This window comes from Triturus cristatus, chromosome 6 (genome assembly GCF_964204655.1).
Source record: "Triturus cristatus chromosome 6, aTriCri1.1, whole genome shotgun sequence".
NCBI classification, from domain to species: Eukaryota; Metazoa; Chordata; class Amphibia; order Caudata; family Salamandridae; genus Triturus; species Triturus cristatus.
The window spans coordinates 453,323,161-453,350,469 of NC_140589.1; the positions used below are offsets into that span (position 1 = coordinate 453,323,161).

Here is a 27,309-nt window from a genome sequence, read left to right on the forward strand (position 1 = left end):
GTCAATCTGTGAAATGACAACTTACATCAGTATTCATATGTGAGAAATTTAAAATCCACTCAAATAAAGAAGAAACAACCAATGTCTAATCTCAATTATTGTTAAGAGGATTGCCATCCGATTATTCCTAATCACACAACACCACTGTTGAAAGCAAAAATTATATCTATCAGCCCTATAGTAACCCGATCCTGCCTTATCTTGAATTAAAGCTTTTGTATTGGCTTATCCTGGTCCCGTTCCGTGGTCTGTGGAACCCGCAATAATAAATATGTATCTCATGGCCGTGTACGGCACGTATTTGTCACTACTAAGCTGTGGAAAGCCTTGGTATGGCTAAGCTGCTGACACGGCACCATCCGCCATGGTCAATGCTGTAATCAAATCAGAAATAATTCTACATAAGTTTGTTATGTGGCACCATGCTATATCGTGTCAGTAAACACGATAGAGTGCTAAGAGTTTAAAACGTCTCTCGCTTACCGCTGGCGAGTACGTCTAGTCTTTCTCATGTATCCGGGATCGCGTTTCAACCGGATCAGTAAAGCAATGTGACCCGGAAGTGTATTTGACGGCGTCGAGTGTAAGAACAACTAGACCGCTGGACCAGTATTACATCTGAAACGTGGTGTCGAACGCGTGTGTGACATGCAGTGCGTGCAATCATTGCGCGTGCGTATAACTTAAAAAAGGGTTGTCAATTATTGATAGATCTGCAAATTTACAGAAAGCTTATTAAAATATGGTACTGACATGTTCCTTGTGTAAGAAGTATAACAAAGTGAAATTGTGCCATGCGTATATGCTTGGTTCCAGTCCAGGGAGGACCTGGCTTGGCAGTTCGGGCTGGACTGTTCCCATGAGGCACAGGGTCAAGACTGATTTGCATATGGCTGGGTTCAAACTGGAATAGCATGGTGAGCAAAAAGCTATGGATTTAGGCCCAGATCTCTGTACTGGGGTGAATGTAGGACATTGTTCTGCATTCTGTCCATCAACTGTTGTTTTTGCAATTGTTCCCCGAGTGGGAGGGGTATGCTCAGACGTGAGTCCCGTGCTCTCCATGCCACTGGAATCAAGCTATCCTGGCTGAAGAGGGGTGAAACCCCGAAACCGGTCCTAGGATGCTTGGTTCCAGTCCAGGGAGGACCTGGCTTGGCAGTTCGGGCTGGACTGTTCCCATGAGGCACAGGGTCAAAACTGATTTGCATATGACTGGGTTCAAACTGGAATGGCATGGTGAGCAAAGAAACGATGGAATTAGACCCAGATCTATGTACTGGGGTGCATGTATGACATTGTTCTGCATTCTGTCCATCAACTGTTGTTTTTGCAACGCGTATACAAGAGAGGCACGAACAAGGGTGTGTTGACAGAACAAAACATTGGTAGAAGATCAGAAGGCTTTCGAGCAAAAGTATTATAAACCGTAGTACAGAAATATAACATAATAGGACGGCGTGTGTTTGTGGGGCAAATTGCGTCATTATGTAAGTAAAAGCGGCAGTACATACAGAATCAAAAATATTACAGAAAACTTTACAAAATATTTGATTAATTTCTAATGTCGCACAAAGTTAGGGTGCACGTGACCAGTGCAATGTTGTTCTCAAATTGCTGGGAACTGATGCATCTCTTATTAATTTTAGTAATGAGGGCAGCATTGTATAGAATATATGTATATTACAGAAAGCTTGACAAGACATAATATTAATATTCCTATGTATCACAATAAAACGGGTGCATATGACAGTTGTACAGTTGTCCTCAGCTACCTAGGAAATAGCGCATCTCTTGATCACTGTTAAGCCCATGTTCGAAAGTTTTCAAACGATTATTCACATGGCCTCAGATCGTCTTAAACGTAATTCCCTGTTACCTCCCCTGGGACTGGGTTCAATCATGTAAATTCCATAGAAGAGGAAATGTTGTGTATACCTTGAGAGGGACATTCCCACACATGTAATGCCATTGAGTATCTGGGGTCCTTTTGTTTCAGAGCCAAAAGATGTTCTCCTATTCTCTCCTTCAGGGTTCTGATGGTGCTGCCTACATATTTGCGTCCGCAGACGTTTCAGATGTAATACTGGTCCTGCGGTCTAGTTGATCTTACACACGAAGCCGTCAAATACACTTCCAGGTCACATTGCTTTTCTGATCCGGTTGAAACACGATCCCGGATACATGAGAAGGACTGGACGTACTCGCGGTGTTTACTGACACGATATAGCATGGTGCCACATAACAAACTTATGTAGAATTATTTCTGATTTGATTACAGAATTGACCACGGCGGATGGTGCCGTGTCAGCAGCTTAGCCATACCAAGGCTTTCCACAGCTCAGTAGTGACAAGTAAGTGCCGTACACGCCCGTGAGATACTTATTTATTATTGCGGTTCCACAGACCATGGAACGGGACCAGGATTAGCCTTTACAAAAGCTTTAATTCAAGGTAAGACAGGATCGGGGTACTATAGGGCCAATAGATATAATTTTTGCTTTCAACAGTGGTGTTGTGTGATTAGGAATAATCGGATGGCAATCCTTTTAACAATAATTGAGATTAGACATTGTTTGTTTCTTCTTTATTTGAGTGGATTTAAAATTTCTCACATATGAATACTGATGGGAGTTGTCATTTCACAGATTGACAGTGCAGATAGCACAAGCAATTGCACCTCACCATTAAGAAGCATTATGACCTACCAGGTCGGAATTATCACCGGTTTCAAGGTGAGCCATTTACAGCAGTGCCTGCATACTTTTGTGTCTTCTTTAAGCCAATGTGTCTGTGCGTCACACAGTCATGAGTTACTGCTATTGACTCGAGCGCCCCCCTCTCATTTCAGGTCTAAGAATGATATTACTCCGTCACAGGTAAGCTTTTTACATCTCTCACGAGATTATGAGACACAATTGGTATTTCAGGACACTTTCACTTGTATATAGGTTTTATCTGGACTTAGGAACAAGTCGTAATCCTTATTCTAATTAGAATCCCGCACTCACAATTCAGATCGCCGCTCACTTTTGAGTATGTTTTCACGTACAGTGTGTTGAAAGTTTTTAATCCCGCACTTACATTTTAGAAGTTTTTGGTCGGCAATAGACTGTTCATTTACGTATGAACTCACCACCACTTTTGCACTAACACTGCTCTATACTCTGGCATGGTGTTTCTTATGTTTCTTAATTTCACAGGCAATATTAGAACCACGCATGTGTTCACCACAATGGGCATTACGAGTTACTGATAAAGCTTCCTCTAAACACTTTGGTGCTTCCCCCACAATCAGGAATTCTCTCCTGGTGCACCTTTGAATGTACTATCTTTGAAGGTGTTTGCTTGTACTACTCTTATAAACATATTGTGATACACGTTGTTCTCCATGTTGTTTCCAGCCCTGAAGAAGTCAAGGGTTTACACCCCACTGACGAAACACATGTTGGCTGGCTTGCTAAGCAATACGCCATTAAACGTGAACATTTCACAGAAAGGATACCAGTGTCTTCATCTTTGATCAAAGAAAACTGTGTTATAATGTTTATTTGCTTACATGCGTGTGCATAGGAGCTGTTGTATCCAGTTGGACCTTTTGGGCCATAACTGAGGGTTTAGGGTTTTTTCCCTCACCTGTAGCATTGCATTTACTGTGTTCTATCAACTTCACGCTACTTGGCAAGCCCCATGTATATCATGTGCTAATTAACACCCCCCCTTTTCGCTGCTCAATTAGGTTGATGGTTTCTTTTGTGTCTTTGAGGTAAGACGGTGTTGCTTGTACTAATGGTCGTAGGAAGTGGTCACAGTATTGGCTAAGTGGTTCAAGGATAGAGTTAATCCCAGACACTATTGGTCTTCCAGGTGGGGGCATCATGTTTTTATGGATCTTTGGCAAGATGTAGAAGTATGAGGTCGTTGGTTTGGAGTTCACTAGGAATTCTGCTTCATTCTTGCTTATCCATCCATTTGTTTGTGCTTCTGTCACTGAGACGGTGATTCTTCTCGTGAGGAAATCTGTGGGATTTGTGTCTATTTTTTGATAGTATCTGTTGTCTGCCAGGCATTCATTGTTGTAGTCGGCAGTGTTAAGAATGATAGTATCCATGATGCAATTGTTATGGAGGATCTTATGTCAAACTTGATATTCTGTGTATATTGAGATGTGTTCCATGTAATACTGGTTTGACTATTCCCAGTAAGCTGGATTGCTGCGATGTCTAGACTGGGGTGGTCGGAACCTAGGTTCGCATACAGTCCGGCATAGTATATGGTCAAGCTAATAAAAGTGACTATGGTGCTCGGGGCATATAGTGGCGGCCATGTTGAAGTAGTTGGGAGAATCTTAAATCAATCAGGGTATTTAGTTGATAAGGGATGTGTTCTATTGTAGTATATGGTAGGCATGTGAGGTGACCTCTTCAATATTATTGATATTTTTTAATTGTCAAACTACCCTCAGTAAAGGAAATGGCTATGGTATCTGAACCTAGTTAGTCTATTGTAGTCATGTGAGGTAAGCCCTCCAGTATTTTCTGGTATTGTATACTTGGCAGGCTATCCTAAATAAGGTAAATTGCTATGGTATCTGAACCTAGGTGGTCGGGTCCTCCAATAGCTGCCATGTCATTTATTCATTAAAAATGCTCATGATCACCCCAGGAGTCTGTGATGGTACAGATTTATTGTTCAATAAATTAAGTGTGGAATGGGGGGGGACTCTAGCCCTCTTACATCATGCTGTTCTCCCCACCTCGGTATCTGGCTCCGAGTTCATAGAGCAGGGTCCCATGTAGTTTTAAATGTTACAATCAACACACAGAATGCCGTCATTTAGTCCATGTATACGGCTTTTCATACGGAACACCCACTGTTGTTCTTTCATGAATAGCGACCCCTGGTCCTATTCATGAAATGGTCCAGTGGTCATTTGCCTCTAGCATTGTACATCTAATGTCATCTGGCGCATGGTTGATGTTTGCAAAGTGTGTGGACATCTTTGTCGTGATGCGCTTATACCAGATGTTGCTGCGGTGTCACGTGATTCTCGTTAAGTCTGGTGGTCATCCCTATATACTGAAGATCACATGTGCAGGTAATGAGATAAATACAATTCCTTGTATTACTGTCGTGACGGACCCTGTGTCTTCTCCTCGGGATGACGCTGATGCTATAGAGGGGTCCCCCTCCCATCCGTCCCCTGCCCGGATTCGTATAAAGACCCTCGGGCGCAGGAGACAGGTGGGCGAGGGAAGGAAGGGACGGAGACAGCCGGGAGGGATACCTGTCTCTTGCGTTGTCCCGGGATGGGTTGATCAGAGGTCGGGAATCGGGAGGAGAGCCAGGTCCAGTTAACTTCACTGGCCCCAGCCTCACGTTGGGAGCGGGGTTCTACGACTGGAATAGCTCACGGCTTTCAGGCTTTGCAGGAAACACCTGTTGCGCTACCACTTCCAGCCCAGGTATCCTTGGGGCCGAGGAGCGCTGTGTCAGATGGTTCCTCAAGGAAGTTTGGGTGTTTGGGGGAATCACTCGCACCGGCGAGGGCGCTGCTACTTCCAGCCCAGGTATCCGTGGGGCCGAGGAGCGCTGTGCTTGATGGTTCCGCTAGGAAGGATGAGGGGCGATGTATCACCTACACCTTCACAGGCGCTTCTACTCTTAAGCCCGGGTATCCGTGGGGCTGAGGAGCGCCGTGACCGTAGGTTCCGTAGAGAGACGATTAAGGGAACACAACAAGCCGAAAGAACGGGAGGTACTTGGGAACCTTCCCGCGGAGCCTCCCAATGTTTAGAGGACCCGGTAGGAGATTTGCTTGTGGTTCCTGTGGCGAGTCTGCCGAGACCCGGATGAAGAGCGGAGAAGTGCACAGCCAAGGGGGGAGTGCGAGGAGTTCTTCGCAGCTGAGAAGAGCGCACACCCTGGAGGCGTTGTCACGGACAATCCAGGGGCGTCACGGGGTCATTAGCAGGTGGGGGGGACACTCACCTCTCTCTCGGTAGCTGTAGCATAGGCAGACCGAAGACTTCAGGATTCTAGAGTTTCTGGAGCAAACCGCGCACTGACGGCGTCTTTCGCTTCAGCCGGAGTGGACGATGCTGGATTGCGGGCCATTGAAAGTGTTCAGGTCGAGCGGGAATTATTGGCACCGCCCCCTTGTGTCGAGTCGGCTTTATGGGCGGCCATGCTTGCGATCAGGTGGAGCGCCTGGCCGCGGTGCCTCTTGGTGGTTGTAGTTCCGCGGCATTTCCTACCTCCGGCGTGAGCATGACAATTACAATTGGTATGTCCTCTCTGAACCCATAGACGGTTTTGTTCAAGGTTGATCTCTTTGCTTATTTGAGTCAGTTTGCATTCTGTTCAGTTTCCACATGGGTAGTGTCCTTTTATTGGTGGTAGTCCCCAGAGGGTCTATTGGGTCGTTTTCTTCATTTTCATTGGGTGTGTGTGGACCAAAAGATCCCTTAGATTTACTTCTGTTTGAATGCGAACCTGGGGTCTGGAATATCAAGGGAACCACTTTTGAGAATTGACCACTTCTTTTAATGATCTTCTGTATCTTGTTTGGTGAAGGTGTAAAAGTTATCACCCAGGTAAGAGGATTATTTGTCTTCTTATTCGGTGTCTCCAGTAGGGCTTCACGATGATTATTTCTGGCCCTTTTATATGCCCGTTTGACTATTCTCTTCGGATAATCCCGGGTGGTCAGATTAGTACAAAGTACTTTAGCTCGGACATCACACTCCAGGAGGTTATCACAGTTGCGTCTTAGACAAAGAAACTGACCGAAAGGAAGATTATCCCTAAGTGCTTTAGGATGATGGCTGCCATAGATCACGAGACTGTTGCGATTTGTAGCTTTTTTTTAAATTGTGGTTGACAACCCACCATCACTACGGGAAATGAGCAGGTATAGAAATGGTACTGCTTTCTTTGACATGGTACTGGTAAAGTGTAGCTATGGATTAAGACTGTTGATCCAGGTGCAGAATGTTTCAAATGTCTCTGCAGTGATGTGTTTGTTCTTGAAGTCAGCCATATAAAGGCAAGCTAGGGTAGGGGCAAAGGTGCTCCCCATAGACGTTCCCTGTGTCTGGTGATATATTTGATCATTAAATTGGAAGACATTTGTAGGGTCGCACATTCTACAATAAAGTTGACAGGAGTATCTGACTCAAGGTGTGGTTTAGCCAGTAGGCAGGTTTCCATAACCTTAATGGTGGAATCTTGAGGGATATTAGTGTACAATGCTTCTTCATCAAAGGTCACCAGTAGATCTATCTCCTGTGGGTGCTCCAGATCTTTGAGTAGATTTAGAACATCTGTAGTGTCTTTGAGGTATTTAGTTTTCTCTGCGACCAGAGGTCTGAGGAAGTGGTCTCAAAATTTGCTCAGTGGTTCCAGGACCCGAGTTGATACCTGAGACTATGGGAGGTTGTGGTCCCTTTATGAATCTTCAGTAGTATGTAGAAGTATGGTGTTCGGGCGTGGAATTTATGAGAAATTTGGACTCTTGTTTGGTAATCCAGCCTTCTGTACTTGCTTCAGTCACCAATTCGGTGATTTTAGTGGTAAGACTGATGTTCGGATCAGTGGTGAGAGGGCGATAGTATTGCTCATTCAATAACTGTCGTAAGCATTCCTTGTCATAGGCAGGTGTTGACATCAAGACTATTGCTCCTTCCTTATCTGTTGGTTTTATAGTGATACTGGGATCTTCGGTGAGACTTTGGATGATGTTCTGCCCTCTGCTGGACAGGTTGTTGAATCCGGGAGGATGTTTGAGGGCCCCCACTTAAGAAAGTACAGCTTTCTCAAAAGTGATCACTTGAGAAGGTACCATTGCTAGAAATACAACTATGTTGCCAACGTGCACACTATATTATAACGTTCAAACTCAATGTTCCATAAATTTTATATAGATGATGTGCTACAACCACCATTACGCACTGTCCCTTGGCGTCAATTTGGTCAATCCTGAGAGCTGTGCAAGAGGGATGGCCCTTCTTGCTAGTGGGAGCACTATCGCATTAACACACAAGTGTTATCAACTGGTTCAAGATCACTTTTTCAAAAATAGAAACTCTTTCAGGCAGATTTAATCCATAGGTTGGATGCTTTACTGGTCATTCAAAGCATTAAACAGCATGCATCTTCATCAATTAAATCGATTCGAAGTTCATTTTAATCCATCATGTTTTCCAACACCCAATGCATTTCGGGTCAGATATTGACCCTTCTTCAGGGCTCATTCAATAAGGTGCTACAAATACAAGGAAAACAGAAGGCGGTTCATCATACAGTCCATAACTGTCACTTATCAATTTGTGCTCAGTGTAAATCAATCCCTATCTATGGCCATTCCAGTCACATTAGGTGTACCACAGGGCTCATTCCTCTTACCTACACTCTTTAACCTCTTCATAGAACCACTCACCATTATTCTCAGCTCCTCAAACATCCATTATCACATGTACGCAGACGACACACAACTATACTTAAAAATCGCCTCTCTGGAGGACATAAAATCTCTCAACTCATCTCTACAAAAAGAACAAGTTACTTACCTTCGGTAACGCTTTTTCTGGTGGATACAGTATCTGCCTGTGGATTCCTCACCTTGTGAATATCCCCTGCGCCAGCATTCCTCGGAACTTTTCTTTCCCAGCACTCCACGTCGACGTGGGCGACGTCACAATGCATCGGCTCCGCTCGCGACTCCGTACGACGTCACCGGAGCCATAAGAAGCCCACGTCGGCGTGATGACGTCAGTTCCACCCATTTTTTCCAAGCCTTCGAGGCGAACAGGTGAACCAACGACAACTCCAAGTATACACAGTATACAGAATACCAATACATATACATAGCATACAAAGCAAAGGAATGCTAAACAAACAAGCATTTCCTACAAAAGTACAAGAAAGTATGAAAACATTCCAACAAGACCTCTTGCATGGTATACAAAGGTGGACAACGGGGAGGCGGGTGGGTCAGTGAGGAATCCACAGGCAGATACTGTATCCACCAGAAAAAGCGTTACCGAAGGTAAGTAACTTGTTCTTCTGATGGATACATCTGCCAGTGGATTCCTCACTTTGTGAATAGATTCCCACAACAGTCCCACTCCCGGAGGAGGGTGTCCACCTTCCTATACCAGAAAGTCTTGTAAAACAGAGTGCGAGAAATGGCCCTCCCTCCTCATCTCTGAGTCCAAGCAATAAGGCTTTGTGAAAGTATGGAGGGAGGCCCAAGTCGCGGCCTTACAAATATCTGCCACAGGAACACCCCGGGGAAAAGCAGATGTAGATGACTTAGCTCTAGTTGAATGAGCTCTAAAGCCCTCAGGAGGGGTCTTACCAGCCAGGGTGTAGCAGATCTTGATGGTAAGGACAATCCATCTCGACAACGTGCGCTTGTGCACCGCTCTTCCTTTGGAATGGCCAACATAACCCACGAAGAGCTGATCGTGCAGACGAAAGTCCTTCGTTCTGTCCATGTAAAAGCTTACAGCCCTCTTTGGGTCCAGAGGATGGAGTCTTTCCTCTTCTTTGGAAGGATGAGGAGGCGGATAGAAAACAGGGAGAGTAACGGACTGCCCCAAATGAAACGGAGTGACACCTTTTGGCAGGAAAGCAGCCCTGGTCCTGATAACCATCCTTTCAGCATGCAAGGTTAAAAACGGGGGTTTAGAACTAAGAGCTTGAAGCTCACTCACCCTCCTTGCCGAGGTTATGGCTACAAGAAAGACCACCATAAAGGACAACAGCCTCAAAGGACAGCTATGTAGAGGCTCAAATGGGGACCCCATCAGAAAGGTTAAAACAAGATTAAGGTCCCACTGAGGCATTACAAAGGGAGTGGGAGGAAACATGTTTGTAAGGCCCTTGATAAACCTCAGAACAACCGGAGATTTAAATAGTGACGGTTGATCAGGAAGGCATAGAAAAGCCGATAAGGCCGAAAGATAGCCCTTGACCGTGGCCACAGCACAGCCCTGCTGAGCCAAGGAAAGAGCAAACCGGAGCACATCAGAAAGATGGGCTTTTAAAGGGTCAATGGACCTCTCTCCACACCATTTTACAAATTTAGACCACCTGTAGGAGTAAATGGACTTGGTGGAGTGTAGCCTGGCCGATAAAATAACATCCACCACATCAAGAGGGAGAGAGAATGAACTCAGGTTGCCCCGTTCAATCTCCAGGCATGAAGGTGTAAGCTCTGGAGGTGGGGGTGTAGAACCTGTTCCTCCGACTGCAAGAGGAGGTCTGCCCTCAGAGGGAGACGGAGCGGAGGGCACGAGGAGAGGTGGAGAAGATCTGTGTACCACACCCTTCTTGGCCAATCCGGGGCGACCAAAATGACTTGCGCCCCGTCTTGGCGAACCTTCCTCAGAACCCGAGGAATCAAGGGTATGGGAGGAAACGCGTAAAGGAGTTGTGAGCCCCAACTCAACTGAAACGTGTCCCCCAACGCCCCCTGCATCGGAAACTGGAGACTGCAGAATGACGGGCAGTGCGCGTTCTCGCAAGTGGCGAACAGGTCCACCCAAAGTGTCCACCACGTCCGAAAGACGTGACGAACCACCTCCGGATGGAGCCTCCACTCGTGGTCGGCGGAGAACTGTCGACTGAGACTGTCCGCACACACGTTCAGCACCCCAGCCAGATGATTTGCCACCAGACAATTCTGATGGTCCTGAGCCCAGGACCAGAGACGCAGAGCCTCTCTGCAGAGACAACGCGACCCCACTCCTCCCTGCTTGTTGACATACCACATCGCGGTAGTGTTGTCCGTCAGGACTTGAACAGACTGACCGAGAAGGGAAGGGAAGGGAGGAAGGCCTTGAGTGCCAAACGAATCGCCCGCAATTCCAGAAGGTTGATGTGAAGCAACCTCTCCTCTGGAGACCAAAGACCCTTGATCTCCAGATCCCCCAGATGAGCACCCCACCCTAGGGTGGATGCATCTGTAATCACTGTGGCCGCCGATGGAGGAAGATGGAAGGGCTTTCCTTGGGACAGATTGCCCTCCACGCTCCACCAAGATAGATCCGCTGCAGCTTCTCCAGAAATCCTGATCGACTCCCTGAGATCTCCATTGTGCTGATACCACTGCCTGCGGAGGCACCACTGGAGCGCCCTCATGTGCCAGCGTGCATGGTTGACCAACAGAATGCAGGAGGCGAACAGACCGAGCAGGCGAAGGACCTTCAGAACTGGAACAACCGCTCCATTGTGGAATAAAGGGACCATCTCCTGAATGTCGAGAATCCTTTGAGGAGGAGGGAATGCCCGACACACAGTAGTGTCCAGTACCGTCCCTATGAACAGGCCGCGTTGTGAGGGCACCAGGTGAGATTTGGGCACATTGATCGAGAAACCCAAGTCGTATAACAGCTGAGATGTTACCTGCAAATGATGTTGCACCATCTCTGGGGACTCTGCCTTCAGAAGCCAGTCGTCCAGGTAGGGGAAAACTGGAATCCCCGACCTCCTGAGATGAGCAGCCACCACTGCCATCACCTTTGTGAAGACTCGAGGTGCGGTAGTAAGACCAACGGGAGGACCGCAAACTGGTAGTGTTGCGACCCAACCGTAAAACGGAGATACTTCCTGTGCGACTTCAGGATTGGGACATGGAAGTACGCGTCCTGCAAGTCGAGCGACACCATCCAGTCTCCTTGCTGCAACGCTTGAAGAACCTGCGCAAGGGTCAGCATCTTGAATTTCTCCTGCTTCAGGTAAAAGTTCAAGATTCTGAGGTCCAGAATCGGACGCAATCTGCCGTCCTTTTTGGGAATCAAAAAATACCGGGAGTAGCATCCCTGACCCCTTTCCTGCTCTGGAACCACCTCTATTGCACCTTTCTGAAGCAAGGCTAGAACCTCTTTGTTAGACCTGGCACCTTGGCGTGAGTCTCCCTTCCTCTTTTTGTCGCTGTGCCTCATGTGTTTTTATGGTGTGGGCCGCTCAGCGCGCTGTGCCACTGCCAACCAGTGTCACGGTGCGAGTGCTCCCTATGTAAATTGTATATGTTGGTTGGATTCCATGATTGGATTGTTTGATTTACTGTCAGACCCCAGTAAAGTGCGCCGGGGGCGCCAGGGCATGTAAATGCGAACCCCGCTGGTGGGCTTGCAGCACTGGTTGTGCCACCCACAGAAGCGGCCGGTAAAATATATCTAAGGTCTGCCATCGCAGAACCTGCGTGCAGTCTGGTACTGACACGCCGACCGACAAGTGCCCACACTTGCCAGTCCCTGAAACCTTCCCTTAGCTGCATGTTAGTCACCCCTCTGGTAGGCCCACGGGCAGGGTGCATTGTACGCCTAAGGTAGGACACGCCTGGATGCGTGGCATGTCCTAGTAGTGAATTACCGCCATCTTGTTGTTCACTACTGCAAGGCTACCCTGTTCTCATAGGCCAGTATGGGCGGCCTGGATTATTACACCTTATGATCCTAACCGACCCAGGGAACATGGTAGGAGATCGAGTTTAGTATGCCTGAACTCGGAATAATAAGGTACATCTTTTCGCAAGGTTTATTTTAATATTCCGGGTTTGCAAATGCCGCTTTTAGAAAGTTGGCCTTTGCTTGCCTAAACCTTTCAGCCGCCTCTGCGTGTTGTGTATCTGATGTCTGGCTGGTGTGAGTGACAGGGCTGGGGGAACCCAGATGGGCAGGGCTAGGCAGCCTGGTATGAATAGGACGATCGACAGGTAGATGGGTGGGAGGAGTGCTCCTAGGTTCTGAATAGGACAGTGCTCCGCTACCTCGATGCCGGCTCCACCCCCTGTGGAGCGTCTGATGACTCTGCCCTGCACTCTGAAAGGAGAAGCCTGCATCACGTAAACAAAGTGCTCAGAAACCGGACTGAACTAGGCAAGGGCCCCCCTGGCCTGGGAGAACAAAAGATTTGTGGTATAAATGGAGGAGCCCTGCTCCTAAGAAACTAGATCCGCTTTTGACCAAGAAGAATCTCTGCCTGAGGAGGAGGCACCGGGAAAGCTGTAGGAGGAAGACTGTCCCTATCCTGGGGGATTGGCCTGCAGTGGTGACCTTGCTGCCAAAGGAGAGAAGAGAAACTGTTGCTGAAGACTCTTACTTTACTTTTACTTTCAAGACTTGTGCTTTTCCAAAAACGATCTCCAAGGGCTTGGAACTGAGCTTGCCCCCTGAACTGAGCCCCAGGACCATTGGGCTCTACCTGATCTTCACTCGCCTGCTGCTGGACTGTGGTGTCCTTTCCCTCGCCGGAGCTGTGACCCTCGTGCCCAGTCCCTCCCTGAGCCGTGACCAGGACTGCTTAGCCGCCCCCGCCTTGGGAAGAGCCTCGCTCGATCGGAGCCGCTCCCCCTACGCTGTGCTGGGCTGCCCTGTCACCTCACTCGTGGAGGCTCGCTGTGCACCTTCACCCTCCCGCCGGAATCGGCGTTTGTGAGCATCTCCAAGCCTCGGACGGCCCGGACGCATCGGCGTGCCCGGCTGCCCCGCTTTGTTCACCCGCCGCCTGCAACACCCCGCTCCTGTCGTGAGCCTGAAGATCAGACCCCCCATCGTGAAGTGTGGGAGCCCCGGACGCCGCCTCGCTCTTCTGTCGAAGAGCCGCTGAAATCCCGCACCCGCCTTTGCGTCAAGAAACAAGGTACTGTACTTACGAACTCGACCGCGAGCTCGCATCGGATCCAGGGTCCGCAACGTTCTTATTTCCCTGTCATCTGCTGTGTGCTCCCCGGGCGCTGCCTCAGCACGAAGTGCGCTGAGGCCTACAGTTACCTTGTGCCCGCCTAAAGAACTTTCCGTAAAACCAAGAGAACTTGACCGTATTTCCAAGAATTGTGGCCCCATCAGTTCAACGTTACTGGGCCTTGTATTTGAATCTGCTGAAACTACATAAAAGCTTATTTTTATATACCTCCTGATTGGTGTCCGTTTGTGGTGCATGCAAGGGGTTTACTGTATGTGTAATTGCATTTGCTTAACCGTGTACGCCTGAGACTTAGCCTAGACTGCTCGCGCCACGCACCTAGAGGGTGAGCAGGTGTTATTCTGGGGAGTCATCCTTCGCCCTGACAAGAAGTAAAGGGTCCCTGCTTGTTGTGGGTTCACACCTGCGTCAACCAGAGCCCCCTCATTTCTAACATTGGTGGCAGCGGTGAGGATTTACGGATTTGCATTTGTGGTTTGCGTATAGTGAATCACTGATCACCACGTAGTGAGAGCAGACCAGTAACACAGCCACAAGGCTAGCATTTGTTTTTGTTTTGCCAAGAGTCTCCGTTGTTAGAGCCATGCCTGGTTCACTTTCCGCCGGAAGGGCGGCTTCCATAATCTCTGGATTTGAAGACGTAGATTGGGAAGAAGGCGCACTTCTGGATCGTACCAATGAAGACTTGAAAGGTCTTTGCTCCAAGTTCAGGATTGCCCAAACTGGATTGAAGAAGAAGGAGCAATTTGTGAAGGCGCTGAGGGCCTGGTATGAGTCAAAGGCACCAGAGAATCAGGTGGAAGTGGTTCCACCAGAAAGTGTCCATGAGTTTGGCAGGTGCCTGTCGCCAGAAGAGTTGGCAGACAGGGCCGCAACCCGGGCACACGAGGTGGAAATGGCAAAACTTCATGGGCAGATGGATATGGAAAAACAAAGATTAGCCATGGAAGAAAAGAAACTACAATTAGAGCATGACATGAAGCTGAGGGAGCTGGAGCTGAAAGCAAAAAGTTTGGAGCTTAATCCCTCTGGTGGCAGCACACCGCCAGTACCGGCGGAACCAAGAGTTTATATTCCCAAGGATGTAGTGAAGGAGTTCTTCAGGAATGACGACATCGGGCAGTGGTTCAGAGCCTACGAGGTAGCCATGTCTTCCCACCGGGTCCCTGAGAAAGATTGGGGAGCGGGGTTGTGGGGAAGGTTCCTGAGTGAAGGGCGGGACACACTGTTAGATTTACCTGTTGATGTTCGTAATTCTTATGCCCATATGAAGGAAGCATTGATGGCTAGGTATGGGTTGACCCCTGAGTTATATAGACAGAGGTTCAGGGGTTGCACTAAGATTCCCAATAGTACGTATGTGGAGTATGTGACTTTCTTTTGCAGAGCGCTGGATGGTTGGGTAAAGGGTAGTAAGGTGAATGATTATCAAGGGCTTCTTGATTTAATGGCATGGGAGCACTTGTCCAGTAATTGTTTTCCTGAGCTACGCCAGCACCTGATCGATAGTAAGCTGACTAACCCGAGGAAGCTTGCTGAGGAGGCGGAGCCGCTGGGTCAGTACCAGGGTCCACAAGGGTACCGTGGGAGATTCCGCCAAAGGTGGGCAGGGTCCCCAGCAGAAGAGTGGGGGGGACAGGGGTAAACAGAAGCAGTTCCAAAAAGGGCCCCAAAATAGTCCCCAAGGGAACCAAGGGAAGGGTTCTCAGCCTCCCCCACCCCAGAAACCGACCGGGGCCCCGACAGGTCCTCCTGTTCCAAAGGGGCCCGTAAGATGTTACAGGTGTAACAATTTGGGGCATTTTGCCTCTGATGTAAAGTGTCCATTGTTTGGTAAACCAGCACCCACTGGTGCTCCACCCCGGCAGGTGACTAGTGTAGCCTTGGGGGAGGAGAGGGATGTCCAAGGTGGGTGGGGTCCCGCAGAGATGTCCCTGGTCTCGCTAGGAGACCGTGAAGTGGTCCCTCCAACCCAGCTGCCTGAGAACACTAAGAAGTACAGGCAGTGGGTGACCATAAATGGCCATAGGGTGGAAGCTCTTAGAGATACAGGAGCCAGTGTGACGGCTGTCCGGTGTCACCTGGTGTCTCAGGAGCAGGTGGTCCCCAATGCATTCTATCCCGTTGTTGCCGCTGACAACACAGAGAGACACTGCAAGGTGGCTCAGGTTCCCTTTGAGTGGGGGGGGGTCTCTGGTACTCTTCAGGTAGCTGTGAGGCCCGCCATGCCTGTAGACTGTTTGTTAGGGAACGATTTGGAGAGCTCACCTTGGGCTAAGGTGGAGCGGAGTGCTCACCTGGAGATGTTGGGTATGCCGGATTGGGCGTGTGTCACCACACGGTCCATGGCAGCCAGTAGAGGTACTCAAGAGGTCCTGGAGCCTGAGAGGGAGGCCCAGGAACCGGCCTCAGAGAGAAGGAGCAAGGGGCGCGGGAAGCCGGCCCCTGAAGTTCCCACGGTCCAGGAGGAAGCAGACCTTGAGGGGGATGCCCTGGAGCCTACAGGGGAGCAGATAGCTGAACTGGGAGACCTGCCGGAGCTGACCCATTGGCAGCAGGAAGGGGGTCCCACCAGGGAGGACTTTTGCAAGGCACAGAAGGAGTGCCCTTCTCTCGTGGGTATGCGGCAGCAGGCTGCAGACCAGGCCGCAGGTGATCAGTCAGGATCGCATTTCGTTTACTGGGAGAACGACCTCCTATATACAGAGCCTAAGGTTGCTGAGCCTGGGTCAGCCCGTGCGCTGGTGGTACCCCAGGACTTCAGAGCCTTCCTACTGGGGCTGGCTCACGATGTGCCATTGGCAGGGCATTTGGGGCAGGACAAGACCTTTGAAAGGCTTGTCACCCACTTTTATTGGCCTCAAATGCGCAGGAGTTCCGATACTCACTGCAGGACATGCCAGACTTGCCAGGCAAGTGGAAAGAGTGGAAGGAAGCAGAAGGCTCCACTCCAGCCATTCCCTGTGGTCGGTACCCCATTCCAGCGAGTGGGGATTGACATTGTAGGGCCACTGGACCCCAAGACAGCGATGGGCAATAGGTTCATCCTGGTCCTGGTGGACCATGCCACCCGGTACCCGGAAGCCATTCCTCTGAGGACAGTGACGGCCCCCGTGGTGGGACGTGCACTGATGGGAATTTTCTCCCGAGTGGGATTCCCTCTAGAGGTGGTGTCTGACCGAGGTACCAATTTCATGTCCAAGTACATGAAATCTCTTTGGCAAGAGTGTGGTGTAACCTACAAGTTCACCACCCCTTACCACCCCCAAGGAAACGGGTTGGTTGAGAGATTCAACCGAACCCTCAAAGGCATGATAATGGGCCTAGAAGGAGCCATGAGGCGTAAGTGGGACGTCCTCTTACCCTGCCTTCTCTTCGCTTACCGTGAGGTGCCACAGAAGTCTCTGGGGTTCAGTCCCTTTGAGCTTCTGTATGGTCACCCAGTCAGAGGACCTCTAAGTCTGGTCAAAGAAGGCTGGGAGCAATCTCCCAGGAAACCTCCCCAGAATGTATATAGTTACATGCTGGCCTTCAGGAATCAGACTAGGCGATTCAGGCAACTTGCTGAGGCAAATCTGGAAGCCAGCCAGGAGGAAATGAAGCGGTGGTACGACCAGAATGCCACTCTGGTAGAGCTTCAGCCTGGACAGAAAGTATGGGTCTTGGCCCCCGTGGAGCCGTGTGCGCTCCAGGACAAGTGGACCGGTCCCTTTGAGGTGGTGGAGCGCAAGAGTCCTGTTACCTACGTGGTGGACCTGAAGTCTCCTAGGAACCCCTTAAGGGTCCTACATGTCAACCGCCTCAAGCCCCACTTGGAGAGGTCCCAAGTGGGCATGCTCTTGGCAACAGATGCTGGAATGGAAGAGGAGACAGAACCTCTTCCTGACCTCCTGTCAGCCAAGGAGCAAGATGGGTCAGTGGATGGTGTCATCCTCTCTTCCACCCTGACCCCTGAGCAACAGAATGATTGTCGCCAGCTGCTGGGACAGTTTTCTGACCTGTTTTCCCTGGTCCCTGGTGTCACTGATTGGTGCGTCCATGATGTGGACACTGGGGATAGTCCACCTGTGCGGCACAAGGCCTACAGGGTGACTGACAGGGTGAGGACATGCATCAAGGAGGAGGTCTCCAAGATGTTTGCCCTCGGGGTAATTGAGTCTTCTAGCAGTCCTTGGGCCAGCCCCGTGGTCTTGGTCCCAAAGGCTGCAGCGCCGGGAGCCACACCCGAACTCCGGTTCTGTGTGGACTACAGAGGACTCAATTCGGTCACTAGGACCGACGCACACCCCATCCCCAGAGCTGATGAGCTCATCGATCGGCTAGGGGCCGCCAACTACCTCAGCACGTTTGATTTAACGTCTGGGTATTGGCAGATCGCCTTGACCGAGGGGGCCAAAGAGAGGTCAGCATTTTCCACCCCAGATGGGCACTACCAGTTCCGGGTTATGCCATTTGGGATGAAGAGTGCCCCTGCCACCTTCCAGAGATTGGTCAACCAGGTGTTGGCTGGGCTGGATTCGTTCAGTGCAGCCTACCTGGATGACATCGCAGTGTTCAGCTCCACTTGGGAGGAACACTTGCGTCACCTCTGGGAAGTGTTGATGGCGCTGCGCAAGGCAGGCCTCACGATCAAGGCGAGTAAGTGCCAGATCGGGCAGGGTTCCGTGGTGTACTTGGGACACCAAGTTGGGAGTGGCCAGGTGGCACCCCTCCAACCCAAGATAGAAACCATCCTGAATTGGGAGGCACCCAAAACCCAGACGGAGGTGAGAGCCTTCCTAGGTCTCACCGGGTACTACAGGAGGTTTGTCAAGGGGTATGGCAACATGGTTGCCCCCTTGACAGCGCTGACTTCGAAGAAGCAGCCCAGGAAAGTGATCTGGACTGACACCTGTCAGAAAGCTTTTGAGGCCTTGAAAACTGCTATGTGCACGGCGCCCGTGCTCTTGGCTCCCAACTTCTCCAAAGAGTTTATCGTTCAGACAGACGCTTCAGAGCATGGTGTGGGGGCTGTTCTTTCACAGATTAATGAGGAGGGCCTAGATCAACCCGTAGCCTTTCTTAGCAGGAGGTTACTTCCACGGGAACAGAGGTGGAGTGCTATTGAGCGTGAGGCATTTGCTGTGGTCTGGGCGCTGAAGAAGCTAAGACCCTACTTGTTTGGGTCTCACTTCCGGGTTCAGACGGACCACAGGCCCCTCAGATGGTTGATGCATATGAGGGGTGAGAATCCAAAGCTGTTGAGGTGGTCCATTTCCCTACAGGGTATGGATTTCACGGTGGAACATCGCCCTGGTACAGATCACGCCAATGCTGACGGTCTGTCCAGATTTTTCCGCCTTAGTGATGAGGAACTCCCTGGGTAGGGTAGTTCTCCCCACTTTTCAGCTGGAGGGGACACGTGTTAGACCTGGCACCTTGGCGTGAGTCTCCCTTCCTCTTTTTGTCGCTGTGCCTCATGTGTTTTTATGGTGTGGGCCGCTCAGCGCGCTGTGCCACTGCCAACCAGTGTCACGGTGCGAGTGCTCCCTATGTAAATTGTATATGTTGGTTGGATTCCATGATTGGATTGTTTGATTTACTGTCAGACCCCAGTAAAGTGCGCCGGGGGCGCCAGGGCATGTAAATGCGAACCCCGCTGGTGGGCTTGCAGCACTGGTTGTGCCACCCACAGAAGCGGCCGGTAAAATATATCTAAGGTCTGCCATCGCAGAACCTGCGTGCAGTCTGGTACTGACACGCCGACCGACAAGTGCCCACACTTGCCGGTCCCTGAAACCTTCCCTTAGCTGCATGTTAGTCACCCCTCTGGTAGGCCCACGGGCAGGGTGCATTGTACGCCTAAGGTAGGACACGCCTGGATGCGTGGCATGTCCTAGTAGTGAATTACCGCCATCTTGTTGTTCACTACTGCAAGGCTACCCTGTTCTCATAGGCCAGTATGGGCGGCCTGGATTATTACACCTTATGATCCTAACCGACCCAGGGAACATGGTAGGAGATCGAGTTTAGTATGCCTGAACTCGGAATAATAAGGTACATCTTTTCGCAAGGTTTATTTTAATATTCCGGGTTTGCAAATGCCGCTTTTAGAAAGTTGGCCTTTGCTTGCCTAAACCTTTCAGCCGCCTCTGCGTGTTGTGTATCTGATGTCTGGCTGGTGTGAGTGACAGGGCTGGGGGAACCCAGATGGGCAGGGCTAGGCAGCCTGGTATGAATAGGACGATCGACAGGTAGATGGGTGGGAGGAGTGCTCCTAGGTTCTGAATAGGACAGTGCTCCGCTACCTCGATGCCGGCTCCACCCCCTGTGGAGCGTCTGATGACTCTGCCCTGCACTCTGAAAGGAGAAGCCTGCATCACGTAAACAAAGTGCTCAGAAACCGGACTGAACTAGGCAAGGGCCCCCCTGGCCTGGGAGAACAAAAGATTTGTGGTATAAATGGAGGAGCCCTGCTCCTAAGAAACTAGATCCGCTTTTGACCAAGAAGAATCTCTGCCTGAGGAGGAGGCACCGGGAAAGCTGTAGGAGGAAGACTGTCCCTATCCTGGGGGATTGGCCTGCAGTGGTGACCTTGCTGCCAAAGGAGAGAAGAGAAACTGTTGCTGAAGACTCTTACTTTACTTTTACTTTCAAGACTTGTGCTTTTCCAAAAACGATCTCCAAGGGCTTGGAACTGAGCTTGCCCCCTGAACTGAGCCCCAGGACCATTGGGATCTACCTGATCTTCACTCGCCTGCTGCTGGACTGTGGTGTCCTTTCCCTCGCCGGAGCTGTGACCCTCGTGCCCAGTCCCTCCCTGAGCCGTGACCAGGACTGCTTAGCCGCCCCCGCCTTGGGAAGAGCCTCGCTCGATCGGAGCTGCTCCCCCTACGCTGTGCTGGGCTGCCCCGTCACCTCACTCGTGGAGGCTCGCTGTGCACCTTCACCCTCCCGCCGGAATCGGCGTTTGTGAGCATCTCCAAGCCTCGGACGGCCCGGACGCATCGGCGTGCCCGGCTGCCCCGCTTTGTTCACCCGCCGCCTGCAACACCCCGCTCCTGTCGTGAGCCTGAAGATCAGACCCCCCATCGTGAAGTGTGGGAGCCCCGGACGCCGCCTCGCTCTTCTGTCGAAGAGCCGCTGAAATCCCGCACCCGCCTTTGCGTCAAGAAACAAGGTACTGTACTTACGAACTCGACCGCGAGCTCGCATCGGATCCAGGGTCCGCAACGTTCTTATTTCCCTGTCATCTGCTGTGTGCTCCCCGGGCGCTGCCTCAGCACGAAGTGCGCTGAGGCCTACAGTTACCTTGTGCCCGCCTAAAGAACTTTCCGTAAAACCAAGAGAACTTGACCGTATTTCCAAGAATTGTGGCCCCATCAGTTCAACGTTACTGGGCCTTGTATTTGAATCTGCTGAAACTACATAAAAGCTTATTTTTATATACCTCCTGATTGGTGTCCGTTTGTGGTGCATGCAAGGGGTTTACTGTATGTGTAATTGCATTTGCTTAACCGTGTACGCCTGAGACTTAGCCTAGACTGCTCGCGCCACGCACCTAGAGGGTGAGCAGGTGTTATTCTGGGGAGTCATCCTTCGCCCTGACAAGAAGTAAAGGGTCCCTGCTTGTTGTGGGTTCACACCTGCGTCAACCAGAGCCCCCTCATTTCTAACACTCTTTCTGTAGGAGAAGCAGATGGTCTTCCGAGCAATAACCTTGGCAAGGAGGGTAAGGGGGAGGAAACTCCCGAAAGGGAAGGGCGTACCCAGTCTCTACGAGGTTCAAAACCCAAAGGTCTGTTGTAATAGATTTCCAACCCTGTAGAAAGTAGGACACCCGACCCCCCACAGGACTTACATGATCCGGGATGGGGGATCTAGGGCTGCTTCCCTGAAGCCTCATTGGGAGCAGAGGAGGAGGAGGAAGAAGAGGGGTTGCGACCAGAACCTCTCCGACCCCTTTGCTTCCCTCTATAGGACCTATAGAGGGGATTCTGTTGTTGCTGCTGCTGCTGCTGTTGGGGCTGTCGGAAGGAGCGAAAGGATGTTCTTCCGAAACCCCTAAACTTCCGAAAAGCTGAACCCCTAGCAGGAGCCTGCAGACCCAAGGACTTTGCCGTCAATCTGCTGTCCTTAAAATGTTGAAGGTGTGAGGAAACGGGCCCGGAGGCGCCTACCTAGCATCTAAAACTACAAGTCCCAGCAACCCTGGAACCAGGAAATGGGCGTCCTTATAAGGACGTCACGCACGTCAGAAGACGTGCGTTATTTTGAATCAGAGGAACCTTTTTCGTCGATCGGAGCTTGGCGTCCCGGCGAGCAGAGGTATTCGGCAGCACCGAAGGAGACATTCCCTTAGATTCCGCGTCCCCGTCCCTCGGAGCTTGGCGACCAGGCGGGGAGCGGCTGGGACACTGCGGCATACACCGAGGAGGCAGGTGAGAAGTGGCGGTGTTCAGCTGAGCACGCTACTGTCTACACTGGGCGGACCCCGTCTACCCGCATTACCCCTTCCAAGACTCATCGGCTCGGACGAGCCGGAATATTCTGCGCTGAAGGAGCGCATCCAAGTTCAAGGCTCACTGAAGAGCATTGATCGCGCTCGGAGGAGCGAGCGGTCGCATTCCGCGCTGAAAGAGCGCATCCAGGTTTAAAGCTCGCTAATGAGTATTGATCGCGCTCGGAGGAGCGAGCGGTCGGCTTAGCTGTCAGCGCTGTGAAAGCGATATTGACTTACTCGTAGACACAGGGAGCCGCTTAGCAGTGGTGGTGATCACGCTTCCTAATCGTTTGTACCGGCTCGGAGGAGCCTTTATAGTCGAGACTTACCGCGCTGAAAGAGCGCCTATCCACAGTCAGAGGGAGAGCCAGACATTAGAAGAGAAGTAACCTTACAAGTCTACTTAACCCCCCCCCCCCCCCTAGCGTGTTGATTCTCACCAGGTGAAGGAGCGCTACAACTTAGGGGCTCCAGGCGGCGGTGTCTCCACCGTGGAAGCCAATAGTACACCTCGGTAGATATACAAACACAGGGTGCAGGAAGTACCCAACAGAAGAATTGTGGGGGGGCTCCATGGGTAGTATGATTAATTGCTCACCTTACGTTTGTTGCACTATCGCCTTAGTGAGACCGAATGAGAGTAGAATGTACTGATTACACGTTTGTTGCATTATTGCTTTAGTGAGACCGAATGAGAGTAGAATGTACTGATGATAGTATTGTATTGTATTTTGTCATTTCAGAGCCTAAATCCCTGCTGACCCTTTCCCCTATCCTTCCCTCGCCTGATCCCCTCTGGGCTCTGTAACCTTTGGTTGGAGTCCGGGGAGATCTGGAGGTGGACCTCTATATCATCATCCGGATCCTGAGGAGTTCTGTAGCGTGACAGAATAACGCACCCACGATAGGTGCTCCTCCCGGTCCGGGGGAGGGTATATATGATGGCCTCCTTGGAGGACGTAGTACAGGCGTTAGCATTGATCCAACAGGAACTGGTGGCATCGTGGGGGGAAACAGCTGCATTACGAGATAGGGTGGATAGATTAACCCATAATCCTTTTGATGCGACGTCACCTATGGGGCAGTAGATACAGGTAACAGTTCCACCGCCTATCCCTTTGGCCAGTCCCGAGAGATACGCGGGAGACCCGCAAAAGATTCAGATTTTTCTTACGCAGGTGTTATTACATTTTTCGTGTAAGCCTTCGTCCTTTCCGACTAACCACTCCCGAGTGGCTTTTGCCATCTCGTACTTGGTGGGAGACGCGGGTTTATGGGCGGTTCCTTTGGTCAGGAACAACGATGCGGTCCTGTCTGACTGGGACGCCTTTCGAGCCGCGTTTGAGGGAGTGTTTGATAGACGAACAACCACCTTCAGTACTGACAAGGAACTACTGTCGTTGAGACAAGGTAAGAGCGACTTGGTGTCATACCTCACTTCTTTTACTCGGTTAGTTGCGGAGGCAGCTTGACCGGAAGAAAAGCGTATGTCCTTATTTTATCAAGGGCTTTGTGACGAGTTGAAGGACGTAGTGGCGCAGATAGACCCCCAACCTACCAGTTGCGCGGCGCTCATGAGTTTGGTATTGCGATTAGACGGTCGCATGTCCGAACGAGGGGGGGATAGACAGAAGGGGAGCGGAACAACTGTTAGGTACACTAGGAGAGAACCCAACCCTGTTGCGTCACCTACTGAACCTATGGAGGTAGGAGCAGTGAGGCCCCCTTTATCCAAGACTGAAAGAGAAAGCCGACGCACTCTGGGGCTTTGTATGTATTGCGGGAAACGGGGGCACTTCGTTCGTGAATGCCCGTCTAAGCCTAGAAACCCTGGGGTGCCATATAGAGGCAAGAAAGCCGCAGTATCCACCCTCATAAGGGAACCAAACCCTTCGGAGGTTGCCTCGCCGGTGCTACGCGAGGATACGGTATGGAGAATACCGTCTCTTGCCAACACTAGGTCTACCGCCACAGAAACCCACATAGTGTTAACGGCAGGTTTAGAAGTGGGGGAACAAGAGCATCAGGTACTGGTAATGTTGGATTCAGGCGCAACAGGGAACTTCATTGACAGCGGTCTGGTGCGGTTGTTATCCATTGAAGCAGTACCGAGAGACTCCCCGGAGGAGGTGTTAGCCGTGGACGACGAACCACTAAAATCCGGAAGGATCACTCTCCACACGGGGGACTTGAAAATGACCCTTAAGGATGGAAATCAACAACACCAGGAAGTCATTGAGTTTAACATCATAGCCGCGCCCCAATACGAAGTGATCTTGGGGATGCCATGGTTTGTACGCCACAATCCCACGGTGAACTGGCGGGACAAGACTGTACGCTTTTTGTCTAAGGGGTGTGCCGAACAATGCCTACAAACGCCTTGCTCACAGGCTATGGCTCTAGCGGGTCCCTTCCGCTTGGCTACGGCCGCTGAAAAAGAAGTAGAATTGCCAAGGGAGTATGAGGGGTATGCGGACGTTTTTAACAAAACGCAGGCGGAACAGCTGCCCCCGCATAGACCTTTTGATTGTCGTATCGATCTGATAGACGGTGCAATCATACCTTCTTGTAGGGTATATGCATTGTCAGACCCTGAGACGCGTCATCTAAGGGAGTACCTAGACACATATCTTGCCCTGGGATTCATTAGACCCTCCCGTTCCCCTGCGGCCTCTCCGCTCTTTTTTATAGCGAAGGCCAATGGGGAATTGAGAGCATGTTGTGATTACAGAATGCTAAATAAAAACACGGTGAAAAACAGATACCCGTTGCCACTAATCAGTGTCCTGCTGGATCAAGTAAAAGAGGCAGTAGTATACACGCGCCTAGATCTTAGGGGAGCTTATCATTTAGTACGCGTCAGACAGGGGGATGAGTGGAAAACGGCGTTTAAGACGAGGTTTGGTTTGTATGAGTACTTAGTGATGCCGTTTGGGCTCTGTAATGCCCCGGCGGCTTTCCAGTTTTTCTTAAACGAAGTACTCAGAGAGTATATGGACATCTTTGTAGTGGTCTACATCGATGATATTTTGATCTACTCCACAGAGGTGGGAGAGCACACCAGACATGTTCGGCTGGTTTTGGAAAAATTGAGGGCTAATCTCTTGTATTGCAAACTCAGCAAGTGCGAGTTTGGGGTATCCACGGTAGAATTCCTGGGGGTAATCCTGACGCCAGAAGGGTTGTGTATGTCGGAAAGAAAGATTCAGGCAATACGAGACTGGCCTATTCCTCACAATGTTCGAGAGGTACAGTGTTTTTTAGGGTTTTCAAACTATTACCGCAGATTTATACAGGATTATTCCTTAATAGCAGTGCCCATTACCAGACTACTACGTAAAGGAGTCCCCTTCCAGTGGATGACTGACGCGACAAAGGCGTTTGAAGCGTTAAAATACAAGTTTACTTCAGCTCCGATTTTGCGGCATCCCCAGACAGATGTTCAGTTCATAGTGGAGGCGGACGCATCCGAAGAAGCCATCGGGGCAGTGCTGTCCCAAAGAGATAAGGTCACAGGGCGGCTGCACCCGGTCGCGTACCTATCGAAAAAACTGGACAAAGCAGAGCGCAACTACACGATTGCCGAAAAAGAACTGTTGTCCATAAAAAAGGCGTTCCAAGAGTGGAGTCATTACCTGTGGGAGGCACAACATCCAGTACTGGTTTACTCCGATCATCGGAATCTCTTATATATGAAGACGGCGCGTCATTTAACGCCGAGACAAATGCGATGGACTCTTTTTTTTGCCGAATTTGACTTCAGCATTACTTTTAGACCAGGCACGGAGAACCGGAAGGCAGATGCCTTATCTAGACAAAACACAGCAGAAGGGAGTGCAACCCCGGCTCCGCTGGCTATCATCAACCCTGCTAAGGTGATATGTGTCGTCAGAGCAGAGGAGTTTCTGGATGAAATAAGAGCTACCCGCTCGGCAGAGAAGTGGAAGGAGTGGGGGGGCACAGCCACAGGACGGAGCTTAAAACAGGGGCTGCCTTTTCAGGGACAACGGCTGTTCATCCCGACAAAGGCACTCAGAATCAAGGCCTTTCAATGGTGTCACGACTCCCCCTTGGCAGGGCATCCCGGAATCCAAAAGACAACGGAGACAGTATCTAGGCATTTTTGGTGGGAAAAGATGCATAAAGACATCCGCCTATGGGTAATGTCCTGTGAAGTATGCGCTAGGAACAAAAGCGACAGAGGGAAAAGGAAAGGAAAATTGCTCCCGTTGCCCACCCCACCACAACCATGGCAGAACATTAGTTTGGACTACATTACTGGACTGCCGAGGGATAGCGGAAATACAGCGATCCTGGTTGTGGTGGATAGCCTGACCAAGATGGGTCATTTCATCCCATGTCACAACCTCCCTACAGCTGGACAGACGGCTCAGCTGTTATTGACTAATGTTGTGCAACTTCACGGTTTGCCAGGGGTGATCGTGTCAGACCGGGGCCCTCAATTCATCGCCAGCTTCTGGAAAACATGGTGTAGGGCGCTCCGGATCGAATCCGCTACATCCACCAGTTTTCACCCACAGACAGATGGGCAGACCGAACGCCTAAACCAAACATTAAAACAGTATTTAAGGTGTTACGTGTCTCATTCACAGGAGTCCTGGGTATCGATGCTGTGGATGGCCGAACTGGCATACAATGGGGCTTGGCATAGCTCGATTGGGGTTTCTCCCTTTAAAGCCAATTACGGATATGAAGCAAGAACATTACCGGTATCTATGCCAGAGGACTTGGGGAATCAACCAGCAGTCCAGGCCAGGCTGCGGGAATTGCATAGCCTACACAAACAAATACAGGAGGCATTGCAGGCGGCTAAACGGAGGTATAAGATGTGGGAGGATCGGAAAAGGAGTTCGGGTCCAACGTACGAAGTGGGCGATCGCGTTTGGCTGTCTACACGATACATAAGATTTAAGCTTCGTAGTGTTTTCCACCCAAGGTTCATTGGCCCTTACCAAATAGTGAGGAGGATCAATCTGGTGGCCTACAAACTCAAACTGCCGGGTTCCTTGAGGATTTACCCCGTTTTTCATTGCAGTTTGTTGAAGTGAAGCCTGTGAGGACAGCTTCTAGGAGAGCCCCACCACCGGTATGGG

General features: G+C 50.4%; 1 protein-coding gene across 3 annotated transcripts in view; it reads left to right on the forward strand.

Moving 5' to 3' along the window:
* Positions 1-2,153: 2,153 nt before the first annotated feature.
* The window catches only part of PRIM2 (DNA primase subunit 2), a 1,241,637-nt gene continuing 1,216,481 nt past the window's right edge, over positions 2,154-27,309 (forward strand). The window contains exons 1-3 of one of the 3 annotated variants that reach the window (XM_085610892.1): positions 2,166-2,354; positions 2,649-2,735; positions 2,852-2,879. The gene's annotated coding sequence lies outside the window, so the exon portion shown is untranslated. Of the gene's footprint in view, positions 2,355-2,648; positions 2,736-2,851; positions 2,880-27,309 lie in introns of all 3 variants that reach the window. The other 2 variants (XM_085610891.1, XM_085610894.1) reach the window with 2 other exon arrangements.